The sequence below is a fragment of the Muntiacus reevesi genome, chromosome 3, assembly GCF_963930625.1.
Source record: "Muntiacus reevesi chromosome 3, mMunRee1.1, whole genome shotgun sequence".
NCBI lineage: Eukaryota > Metazoa > Chordata > Mammalia > Artiodactyla > Cervidae > Muntiacus > Muntiacus reevesi.
This window is the reverse complement of record NC_089251.1, coordinates 73980481-73991239: the sequence shown is the minus strand read 5'-3', so window position 1 is coordinate 73991239 and position 10759 is coordinate 73980481.

Below are 10759 nucleotides of genomic sequence, written 5' to 3'. Positions count from 1 at the left end.
GTTATATGCAGATTGATTTCACTAAAAAGTCATGTTTTAATTATGGTATCATTTATTATTAATATAATGAAAACCTCAAAGTAGTTCATGACAATTACTCCTTGAATAGTTAAATGAATTTTAAAACATATTAGGTGCAATAATTTGCAGGCACTGAAAATGAAAGGTACAGAGATCAAATGATACCACTGTGTGAAAAATCAAGATACAAAATGGTAGGCATACTATACACAATTATTTGAAAATATTGTTATAAAATCTGAAAGAAAAAAACAATATCAAAAGATAACTATCAGGATGGTAAAATTATGTGTGATTTTTAAAACTTTTTTGAACTTCTATAATATCTTCTGTTTCTTCTATACTAATAAAAATTTTTTATTATTTTAATATTTTATCTTATTATTTTATAAACACTTATAAACAATATTTTATTGTGTTAAGGTTCCATATCAAAATTAGCACAGAGCACACAGGAATCTTTTTTACCTTTCCAGAATGCTTTCTGTTTTATCTCACTTCATTGCCAAAACATCCCAATGAGACTAGGCTCTTTTTCATTTTACCTATAGAAAAGTTAAGGCATTATGATGGCAAATGAGTTACTTGGAGTAAACTACTAAATGCATGGCAACCCTGGGACCAGAGCCTACAACCCCAGAACTCTGGCCTATAAAACACACCAATTTCCTGATGCCAAGGCTGATGGTGCTGCCTGGAGAATAAAAACAATGATTAAGACCGCCACCTCTGAGATCTAAGTGTAGATTCTCTCCAGTGAGCCAGAACCGGGGAGCAGGGAGCATGCCCTGTTGCTCCTCTCTGTCTTCTGAGTGGGAATGTCTAAGGCCTAAGGCTGTCCCCCCAAACTCCAAACTCCACCCCCAACACACACAGCCAGCCATGTCCCCAAAAACAGGCTCCCTGGGAACATGCCTTGGTCTCGGATGGAGAAAGAGGCCAATAGATGTGTAGTTTATCCTTCCCCACACCGTCTGGTGTACAGTCTCACCAAGAGTTCCCAGAGGAGGAGGATCAGGGGCCCCACAGGCCAGCATGTGTCAAAGGTTAGTTGCAAACTAGATAGGCACTAGACAAACAGGCCTGGGAAGAGCATCGGGACATGCATGTTGCCCACAGGCATAGGAAAGGATGCTCAACATCGCTAATTATTAGAGAACGGCAAATCAAAACTATAATGAGGTACCCCCTCACACTGGTCAAAATGGCCATCATTAAAAAGTCTGCAAATAACAAATGCTGGAGCAGGTGTGGAGAAAGGAGAACCCTCCTATACTGTTGGTGGGAATGTAAATTGGAGCAGCCACTATGGAAAACAGTATGGAGGTTCCTCCAAGCTAAAAACAGAGCTACCATATGATCTAGCAATCCCACTCCTGGCCATATATGTGGAAGACCAAAAACTCTAATTCAAAAAGATACATACATATACCCAGTGTTCAGAGTAACACTATTCACATTAGCCAAGACATGAAAGCAACCTAAATGTCCATCAACAGAAGAATGGATAAAGAAGATGTGGCATATATATACATACAATCATATATATATATATATATATATATATATATATATATATATATATATAAAACATATACAATTGAATATTACTCAGCCATAAAAAAGAATGAAATAATTCCACTTGCAGCAACATGGATGAATCTAGAGATTATCATGCTGAGGTAAAGTAAGTCAGACAAAGACAAATATCATATGCTATCATTTATATGTGGAACCTAAAAAGAAAAAAAAAGATACAAATGAACTTATTTACAAAATAGAAATAGACTCACAGACATAGAAAACAAACTTATGTTACCAAACAGGAAACAGGTGGGGAAGGAGGGGACAAATTATGAGTGTGGGATTAGCAGATACACAAAACTATACATAAAATAGATAAACAACAAGAACCTACTATATAGCACAGGGAATTATATTCAATATCTTATAACTAGCCTATAATGGAAAAGAATCTGAAAAAGAAAAATACACATACAAACATATTTTTTATATATAAATAAATATATATAATCACTTTACTATATATCTGAAACGGACAACATTGTAAATCAACTATACTTCAATCAAAAAAAAGAGAGAGAGAAAGATCAGAAGAGGTCAAGTCTCAGCGACAGTGGGCCAAGCCAGCCGTGGGGAACCAGAGGGGCTGAAGAACCCCAGGGAATCAGGTCCCGGTCCCTCGTGTAACAGAAGGAGATGTGACTTGCCAGGGTCACAGTCAGGCTGAGCAGGAGTAAGCCCAACCCAAAGCAGAAAGGAATTAGTCAGAGACCAGGCCACAACTCCACAGAGCCAGGCTTCATTAATTCATTCAAGATATACCCAGTGCCATTCCTGCTGATCAGATCTTCCTATTGTTGTGGGTCCAGAGCCAGTACCCTTTCCCCAGTCCCCTCTCCTTTGGGGATCAGGTGACCCCAATGACTCAAGGTGAGGGAAATGTGGATGTCACAGGCAAGGGGGCAATTACTCCTCCAGAGAAACAAATTCAAACTCCACAGCACAGAAAACAAACCAGTGGGCTGAGTCCAGGGGCGTGAGAAGTCCAGGGCTCAGTGGAGAAAGCTTCTGAAGGCAGGAGTCAGACAGGCATATGACTCGAGTGGTTCAGGAGGATGTACGAGCTCTAAAGAGCTAAAAGAAAACCAAAGGATCTCCATGGGCAAGGTCATGGCACAAAAAGTTAAGAGGGGGAGGAAAGCCTAGATTTACCAATCCTGACGTCAGGGGAGGGTCCCTAGTCAGGAGAATGGGAGGCGGAAGTGCTTGGATAGGGTGATTTATGTAAACAGTACATTTAAGTGTTTGTCCCCAAACTGGAACGGAAAGTATGGAACACCTGAATGTGAGCAGTTTCTGCTACTGAAGACAAAGGTGAAGGTAATGATACTTTCTGTAAAGAAAGGGGAAGCAAGTGGCCCCAAGTGCTATTTACAAAGAGGCTTTGAGGGGGTGGGCGGGGAATCGTGCCTATAAAGAGACCTGTCCATTGGTCTGAGCTGATGATAACTCTGTGTTTGCTTTCCTATTTCCATGGGGTCTGTGGGATTTCTTTAGAGTAAAGAAGAGGTGCAAGTGCTGTGCTGGGGACCTAACAGAGAAGCAGGGAGATGGTAAAATGAAATCATGTCCATTCCATTCTTGCAAACCTTCAGTGGCTTCCCAGTTTCTCTAGAATAAACTCAGATCCCATAAGTGTCACATGGGATCTGGCCCTGCCCATTCTCTCTCACCTTCACTCACTCAGCGAAGCCCCACTGACCTCCTCTCGGCTCCTCAACCCAACAGAGCTGTCTGTGCCTGGTGCCTTACACTGTGGGTCCCTCTGCTCAGAACATCCATCCTTTCTGCCCCCTTCCCCTCACCTTGCTAGGCTGCCTCCTGCTTCCCTCTGCTCCCTACCTAAGCATAAACTTTTACTTCTCCATAGTACTTAGATCAGACCCCAGTCACCAGCTGTCTACCTGCTCAGCGAGGCCAGTATCTCCACCACCCCCCCAGCCCTGACTCCTCCCACTTGTGCCCCACCCTCCACCTCCTAGGTTCCTCTGTAAAACCTGGGGCTTAACTGCCCTGCTCACTAAAAGTGATGTGGTGCCTGGCAGAGTGCCTGACATTGGAAACCAGTCAATACATATTTGTGGAATGAATGAACGAAAAAGAGATCTGCTGCTCAGAATGTAACTGAGTGAACGCTCAGAGCTCAAATTCCAAAGGAGAAAAGATGAGAATCTTCACACATTCCCTATTGCTTCCCTCCTTTCAACTGAGCCCCATGCAGCTTGCTTCCACTTTCTCCTCTCCTCCCTCCCACCCTCGCTTCTTTCTTTTACAGAGCTTCATGAGCACCTATTCTGGCTAGGTGCTGTGTGATAAGCCCACCTTCCCACCCACTGTGCTCCCCAACATGTGCCCAGTGCCCTGACCTCACCCAGGGCCCCAGCTAACCCTCGGCCCTCTCAAGCCACATCCCTTATACACTCACCCCCACCCTTGGTACCTCTTCTCCCTGGACCTTCACTGGACCTCTGTGCTCTGAGGACAGACACCCTGGGAAAGAAAAATGAAGGATTCCCCAAGGAACCAGCTAACTCCAGGCATGTATTCGCTAACATATTTATCCTCTTGGGAGTCAAACTTTTAGAGTTCCTATACACTAAGTTTTTCATAAAAATGAATGTCAACAACCTGGTCTTATCAGGTTTTTTGCTTGTAGTCCCAAGAGTCTTATTAGCTATGACCCAGGACTACTTTCTTGCTTCCTTTGAGCCTCAGATTCAAATGAACACTTGGCTTTTGAGATCCCTTCAACTTCTAGATCTTGTGTCAGCTTTGGCACACAAATTCACTCAGGCTTGGTAGCAGCCAGGATGAGTCAAACATCACTCTCTATGGGCTCATTTCCCAATGACAAAAAAAAAAGAAAGTGCTCAATTCCATCACTCCAAGGGTGTACAGGAGTGGGTGGTGAGCTGGGACAAGGTCTGCCAAGACTCTCTCTGAACTGGGGATTCATTTTGCTGCATCTGCAAAGAGAATGCAGTAGCTAGCCTTATAGTGAAAGGGGTCCCATACTGCAGGAAAAGACCACAAGGTGAGCTGTGAGGTTGTGCAGGAAAGCTGGGGTGCTGTGACAAAGTGAGGGTTTATCATGCTTTAGAACAGAGCTTAAGGGGAGGAAAAAAAGAGCTTAGGAAGGTGGGGGTGGCAGGAGAGATTCAGTCCTTCCTAGTGTTGTCAACGGGCTTCTCAGGTGGCATTAGTGGTAAAGAACCCGCCTGCCAATGCAGGAGACATAAGAGACGAGGGTTTGGTCCCTGGATCCGGTAGATCCCCTGGAGGAAGGCATAGCAACCCACTCCAGTATTCTTGCTTAGAGAATCCCATGGACAGAGGAGCCTGATGGGCTACAGTCCACGGGGTTGCAAAGAGTCGGGCACGGATAAAGTGACTGAGCATGCAGTATTGCCAATGAACAAGCGTAATGTCAGAATAATGGGCTGGGAGGGTACGGAAAGGATGCAGAGGAGAAGAGAGGAAGCGGCAAAGACTTGAGCATCTCCCTGGGGAGTCCAGTGAGTAGCTGCACTAGCTCCCGGGAGGTGTGGGGGTTGGGGTTGGCCCAGTGTAGGTCTGCTGATCCCTTCAAGGGTTCCTGGAACCCTAGAGACAAAGAGGAAGCCCTGCAGAAATTTCCAAAATGCTAGCAAGTGTGCAAAGCTCCCTCTCCAGGCAGCTCAGGCTCAGAATGAAATCCACACTCTCCATCCACCAAGTTATCCTTGCCTTCCTGGGGCAGCAGGAAGTGAGGGGCAGGGCCTGGCCACCCAGTGTTCAGCTCCCCCCAGTTCTCCCAGAGCAGGGAGTGAGCCTGCAGAACAGCCTCGGCTGGAGCACAGTCTGGGACTGCGTCAGCAGCAAACAGCTTCTCTCGCACCTCGGCAGGAAGTGTTAATGAGGAGAGCAGTGAGCAAGGGCTGTGCCTGCTTGCGGTTGTAACAGTTTGCTCCTTCTAGCTCACAGGCACTGAGGAACTTAGACATGGAACACGCCTTCTTGAGGGTAAGATGGTTAATGCTAATAATGTGTGTCAGTTTGTAGCAGGTATCGAACAAAGTGCCCAGTGCAAACATTTCTAAAGCAAAGATCTGGACAGCAGCAGTGCAGCTGCCGGAAAGGACAGGATGTTGACCAGCAGCCCACCCCCGCAGGTCGAGGGCAGGCTTGGGGGCTACAGAAAGGTGCCCCTTCATGGCGGAGGACCTAGCATCCACAGCCCCCTACCTTCGCACCCAGGTCCAAAGCAAGCCTCTCCCCTGTTTGTTTCCCAGGGAGGGAAGGGAGGCAATAAAACCCAGATTTGTCCAGAAGGAACCAACCCTGACTGAAGTGAGTCCTGATTGAGTTCAGTCTCCACGCATCTACAGCCTTCCCCACCAGGAGCAGAAGAGAGGGATTCTCTTATCAAACACCATCCCTGTGTTACATCCTTGCCCGGCCCACACCTCACCTAAGCACCCCTTTCTATGGCACAATCCATAGTTGAAGAGGAGACAGATGCTGGAAGCCTCCATCCAGAGACCAGCGCCAGGCCAGGGCAGAAGACTGTGACAAGCATAGATGTCTGTTCAGACCCTACAACGTGCACCCCAACAGGGTGGCAAGAACCACAGAGAAGGATGAAGACACAGTCCTGCCCACAAAGAGCTGTGTTGAAAAAGATGGTGGGCCAAGCAGACAAAGCTGCTGACCGGAAATAAAGGCAATGAGGGGAAAGATCTCATCAACCATCAATCCTGGCAACCAGGGGCTGGGAGGGCAGGCTTGGTCCACCACCGGTTTTTGTTTTTGTGGAGGGGAACATTATGACGGTGTAGACTGGAACACACATGTTGACAGGCTGAGAAGGAGGCTGGGGAAAGAGAGAGAATCAGGCAGCTCTGGGAGAGACATTTTGGAAAACAGAGAGACACTGAAGTGGGACAGGGAGAAATTTTGCAAAGCTCTCAACTTTCCCCAAAACCTTTCATTAAAACGAGTTTGCAGAGGAGATGAATTAATGTCAATCTGGGGGACACGGATGATCGCTGGGGCCCCAATAATGGATTGAGGCCAACTCAGAAGGTCAGAACTGGGGTTGGCCAGGGGGATCAGACACTCCTGGGTTATAGAGCTTGAAGTGGGGTTAGAGTCCCCAGAAGGGGAGGCGGCTGCGGGCTCAGGCAGCTGGGAAGGGAATGCTTTCTTTGCTGGGCCTGGAATGATGGCTGGGAGAGAAGGGGGTGGGTTGGGGGGGGGGGTGTCCACTGGGACTTGTCAGATGGTGTGAAACTGTAATGGAAAGTCTCAAGCCCTGGACAAGTGAAAGGATTTATTGGGATGGAAGGAAGGGGGGTGAGAATGGTTAGGACACAGGTCACAGACTCTGACCTCTTCCAGCCTGTGTATCAAAGAATTTAAGCTACCTCACCAAAAGGATGCGGAGATTATTTGTCATCTCTCACCTGGGCTGATGAACAGTTTCCAATGGGGCCCCTGCCTGCAGTCTCTCCCTTTCTCCAGTGTGTCCTCCACATACTGTGGCGCTAGAAGAATCTTTTGAAAGTCCAGCTCTCTGGGATTTCCCTGGCAGACCAGTGGTTAAGACCCTTCCAGTGCAGGGGGCGTGGGTTCAATGCCTGGTGAGGGAACTAAGATCCCGCATGCCACGCAGCTCTGTCAAATATTTAAAATAAATAAAGTCCTTCAATGACCCCTCATCACCTACACCCTGCCTCACCTACCCGATTTCATCTAATTCCTGAGCAGGGCACACAGCACCATGTAATCAGTCTCCGTCCATCTTTTCAGCCTCATCCATGTCACTTCTTGTCACTCCCACACTCCATCACACTGAACTACACACAGGTCCTCAAACACAATTTGCTTTTACACATGTCAGGGACTTTCCAAATGTTCTCCCCACCCATCACTCCCACCTTTACCTGAAGTTCTTTTCCCCAGTTCAACTGCCAACACCCCAGAGCCTTCTGTGACCCTTTCCTTCCACCTACTACTGTATTTCCACAGCATGCTGTATACGGCACTTCTGCATTGTTTCATCACCAAGTTATCATCTGTGAACGTGTCTGTAACTAGTGAAAGAACAGGGCCAGATGGTATTCTTTGCAGCTGAGCAGCCAGCGCAGTGCCTGGCTCATTCCTGGCATTCAGAAAATTTTCAATGAATGACTGAGTTTACAATTCAAAAGGGTCCACAAAGATGACATCTTTTAAGGAGTCTGTCCAGCTAACAAAGACACCCTTTTTTCATAGAACTGACCCCAGACATCAACTGGACTGGAGACGGACATCTGATCTGAGCTGGGTCAAACGGACTCCTTCTCAGAAAAGAGGAAGTGACTCTAAGAAAAGCAAATTTGTTTCTGAAACTACAACATGTAGTGCATGCATGCTTAGTTGCTGAGTCGTGTCTGACTTCTTGAGACCCCATGGATCCCTCCAGGCTTCTCTGTCCATGGAGGTGCTCCAGGCAAGAATACTGGAGCGGGTTGCCATGCCCTTCTGCAGGGATCTTCCTAAACCAGAGATCAAACCTGCATCTCCTGCATCGCAGGCAGATTCTTTACCACTGAGCCACCAGGGAAGTCCACATCATGTAGAGTCTGGGATATAAAGTATATGGGGAATGCAAACTCTACCACCTAAAATGGACGGTAAAATGTCATTCTTTAAAAAAGGAGAATGAAGTAACCATCTAGAGGACTTCATAAAGCTTTCTGATACTCAGTTTTGCCGTCCCTTGAGACTATGACAGATGCCTGTCCCAAGCTTCTGTGAGGTGACCCTGTTTATGGATAGCCTGCCTCCTATTCTGTTTTTGAGCTTCATGGGATTTCTGTTACTTACAAATTCCTGACCACACAAGCCAAGCTTTGCCCTTGGTAGAACATCTTGAGGGTTCTTTTCTTCAAAAAACTTCTATTTTAATACAAAAATCATACTCAGGCATAAATTAGACTTTAAATCACCATACACAGACAGAACCAGCTGCATAATTTGTGGGGCCTAATGTAAAATGAAACTGTGGGATCCTTTGTTCAAAAGTATAGTTAGGGCTTCCCTGGTGGTCCAGTGGTTAAGAATTCACCTTGCAATGCAGGAGACATGGGTTCGATCCCTGGTCTGGGAAGATCTCACATGCCATGGGGCAACTAAGCCCACATGCTACAACTACTGAGCCTGTGCGCTTGAGCCTGTACTCTTCAACTACTGAAGCCCGCGTACTGCAACTAGAAAGCAGCCCTCAAATGCAACAATGAAGATATACCACAGACAAAAAATAAGTTAAAAACTTTTTTTTATTTTAAATTACAGTTGAGTGAGAAAGTCGCTCAGTTGTGTCTGACTCTTTGCAACTCCATCAACTGTAGTCCATGGAATTCTCCAGGCCACGCTACTGGAGTGGGTAGCCTTTCCCTTCTCCAGGGAATCTTCCCAATCCAGGGATCGAACCCAGGTCTCCCGCATTGCTGGCAGATTCTTAACCAGCTGAGTCACACGGGAAGCCCAAGAATACTGGAGTGGGTAGCCTATTCATTCTCCAGTGGATCTTCCTGATGCAGAAATTTAACCAGGGTCTCCTGCATTGCAGGCGGATTCTTTACCAACTGAGCTATCAGAGAAGACCAAAGTACAGTTAAAGGCACAGAAATACTTCTAAAGCTTTTTACTTATTTCTCCAGTCTCTCTTTCAGCTTGTCATGGTGTTTATTTGCTATTTAATGTCTGGGTAAATAAAAATTACAGTATAAAATACTTAGCATGAATCTTATTATTTATCTTTATATTGTGCAATGCCCATATGGAGAATCACCAAAATGACTGTATTTCTTGTCTTTTCCCAGAAGATGCATCCAACTGGCAACAAGAGATGAGATGAGCCCAAGTTCCCCCATGCACTGAGTTGTCTAATGGAGGACTCCACCAGGCACAGGACACTTTACAAGGCAAGTACAGACCCTCATAAGCTTCTGAAAGTCCCACCCTGAGACTCAGGTCCAGCAACCCTAACAAATATTATGCCCTCCTTCCCACCAGTCCCCAGATCTATGTGTTGTGCCAAGCGTCATGGAAGTCAGGCCACGCATCTCCCATTCCAATAAACTGACTGATCCAATTCACAGTAGGCAGGTGAATCCCAGGGTCATTACCTCCACAATGAGATGTGCTCGGTATCTGGTGGGTAAGAAACCCATGCTCACCAAGTTGCCTGCTGGATGTGCCATGGAGCTGCCAACCTGGGGCAGAGATGGCCACTGTTACGTCCAGCCCTAAGCTTCTATGAAGGATACAGACCTTCCCTGCATACACTGGGCCCTAACCAGGGGCAGAGGGCACTAGTGTTCACTGGTTGAGGGAGAGGGAGGCAGGATCTTGGAATACCAGGGAGCTGAGAAGTGGGTGGTCAAGAACCCATCCCAGAGAGATGCGTAGACTTCAAAAGTTAGTACTTGCACACATGAGCCAGGGCCCAAGCCCCTGGCACGTGCACTGAAGTCCTACTGGACTTCACTTATAAATCACACATACAAAGATAAAATTAAGAACTTCAAGACAGTTAGCTACAGAGCATTAGACCCCACTTCAGTTCAGTTCGGTCACTCAGTTGTGTCCGACCCTTTATGACACCATGGTCTGCAGCACACCAGGATTCCCTGTCCATCACCAACTCCTGGAGCTTACTCAAACTCATGTCCATTGAGTCGGTGATGCCATCCAACCATCTTATCCTCTGTCGTAGACCCCAACTGCTGGGCAATTCTGAGCATGGAGCTCTGTGTCACTGCACTCATCATACACCCATGAAGTTGACCCTCTACACAAGAAAAAGAGTTTTGTGTGGGCATGCATGCTAAGTCGCTTCAGTTGTGTCCCCCTCTTTGCAACCATGTAGATGTCTCTACTTCTTTCAGCCCAGACTGTAGAATTGACCAGGAGCTCTAGAATGTATAGATAAAATGGAATTAGATTTATAAGCATTAAGTCAGGCTTTATTCCAAAGTATAATGCCTTTAGCTAGTCAGAGAGTATTTCATAAAGACAGACTAATCCCGGAGCAAAACAGAGGAGGAGATATTACCAGTTTGCTTTGCCCTAATGAGTTATGCTTTTATGGCTTAGAAGTTCAACAGGAGCTTCACTTTCCAGAGGC